The sequence below is a fragment of the Trachypithecus francoisi genome, unplaced genomic scaffold (assembly GCF_009764315.1).
Source record: "Trachypithecus francoisi isolate TF-2019V2 unplaced genomic scaffold, Tfra_2.0 Lachesis_group6, whole genome shotgun sequence".
NCBI classification, from domain to species: Eukaryota; Metazoa; Chordata; class Mammalia; order Primates; family Cercopithecidae; genus Trachypithecus; species Trachypithecus francoisi.
The window spans coordinates 116834735-116837313 of NW_022681471.1; positions in this window are offsets into that span (position 1 = coordinate 116834735).

Here is a 2579-nt window from a genome sequence, read left to right on the forward strand (position 1 = left end):
TGTAAATTCCAGACACTGTATGAAAAAAGCATTGTAAAACTTTCTGTTCTATTAGCTGATGCATGTAGCCCCCAGTCACGTTTCCCACGCTTGCTCCATTTATCACGACCCTTTCACGTGGACCCCTTAAAGTTGTAAGCCTTTAAAAAGGCCAAGTATTTCTTTCTCGGGGAGCTCGGTTCTTAAGACGCGAGTCTGCTGACACTCCCGGCGGAATAAAAAACCTCTTCCTTAATCCGGTGTCTGAGGAGTTTTGTCTGCGGCTGGTCCTGCTACACCATGGCACGCAATGTAAAAGAAGATGTAGAAATAGAAGTGATCTAAAATTTCATGGTGATCCTTTGGGAAAAAAAAAAAAAAGAGATAAATAGAAGTGATTTAGAAATCAAACTTCTTCACTGTTCTGACCTTTTCTACCAAATATGTAGAAATATCCTATATTACATAAATACAGATACTCATTTTTACTTTGTAAGCTAAAGAAATAAGAGAACTCGGCAGAGAATTCAATCTAAAATTCTAAGGGAAGAAGAAGAAATTTAAAAATGGTACTTAATGTGGTACTTAATGCTTCCTTATTACTACTGATATGAACTTCCATGGCACTTACTCTCCTGAAAAACAAAAAAATTTTTATTTAAATTTTTTTTTTTTTTTTTTTTTTTTTGAGACTGAGTTTTGCTCTTGTCTCCCAGGCTGGAGTGCAATGGCACAATCTCGGCTCACTGCAACCTCCACCTCCCGGGTTCAAGCAATTCTCCTGCCTCAGCTTCCTGAGTAGTTGGAATTGCAGGTATGTGCCACCACGCCCGGCTAATTTTTGTATTTTTAGCAGAGACAGGGTTTTACCCTGTTGATCAGGCTGGTCTCGAACTCCTGAAATCAGGTGATTCACCTGCCTCAGCCTCCCAAAGTGCTGGGATTACAGGTGTGAGCCACTGTGCTCGGCCTTTAAATTGTTTTTTAACACACTAGATTTGGAGCTCTTTTGATGATCATCTATAGAATGCTCCTTTATCCACTTGTTATCACCTTCTAATTTTGGTAGACTGAAAATATTGCTAGTAAAGTTTGTCGTTGGAGCAGGGATTCATCTAAACCATCTCTTCAAATTCCATTTGAAGGCTTCTATTTCAGGAATGTAATTAAAATCGGCTGCAATGGCTTGAATTCTCGCTGGATAAAATCTCTGCAGGCCAATCTCTTTTGTGGATTCCGTTTAAATTTTATGTTAATTACAAATTTCGTCTAATTAAAACTCCTACTTGTGGTCCTACTCTGAACCTTTACGCCTTGATAGTCCAAGGGTGGACCTAATAGTGCTGGCTTTGTATGTTTCTTGTACTTAGGTTTTTTTTCCTAGTACTTTCAGGCAGTTCCTCGGTGTAGAATATTAGAATTTGTGTCTTAAGATTCATATTGTCTGGGGGACTCTTTCCAGCAAACATTACTCCCACTGATGTGAGATTTGCAGGTGTAATGTTTTAGTTCTCACCAGGCCACCCTATCCTGGGTGCGAGGGTGAAGTATGTTGGAACTGCAGGCCACAGCTGCCTGGGTGTTTACACCGACCAAAGCCCAGATGGTAGAGTCACAGAAACAGCAGCTCCTGCTGCTCATTGAGATTTAATTGTTGTGTGTGGATGCAAAAATAAAAGTGGATTTTACCTTTCCCATTGTGGCTTACCACTAACGACATAATGATGGCACCAATGTCAAAATTTCCAGAGCTTAAAAATATCTATTTCATAGTCATTGAGTTCCTTGAAAACTATCAGGACCATGTGACACAATGACAAAGGAGGTGGTTGCGAGAGGCACAAACCTAGCAGAAGCTACAGCAGACAAAAGAGAGAGGAATGCAGTCGCATGCCCAGCACGTAGACACCACACAAGGTCCCTGGACAGTCGGCCAAGAAATGTGAGATCTTTTTAAATATCAGATGAGACACCATGATTACTGATGTTTGCAGCTTCTGGATCTTGATGCCCTTATCTCATGGATGCTGAAGCTTTATCATGTCTTAAAATCTTGGCCAAATGCATATCGGGTCGAGTGCTATTTATCTTTGGTGGCTGACTCTGGTTTTTGGTTAGTGTTCAATTTGTTCTAAACGGGAAATCAACTTACATTTAAAGATAACAGACTGGTCAAGATCAGAGAATTGGTAGATGGCAGGGGAAGGAGAGATCCTTGAAGCCAACTGGATTCTTCCACTATGCCACACTGCTTGCTCTAGAGGAGAGACACAGATTTATCATGTAACCCATTACTCGCTAGAAAATGCCAAGGCAGTACAAGGAGGCAGGTTGTGATCTAATAATTATTTCTTTTCTTTTCTTTTTGAGATGGAGTCTCCCTCTGCTGCCCAGGCTTTAATGATCTTGGCTCACTGCAACCTCCACCTCCCGGGTTCAAGCGATTCTCCTGCCTCAGCCTCCCAGGTAGCTGGGATTACAGGTGCGTGCCACCATGCCTGGCTAATTTTCGTACTTTTAGTAGAGACAAGGTTTCGCCTTGTTTTCCAGGCTGGTCTCGAACGCCTGACCTCAAGTGATCCACCCGTCTTGGCCTCCTA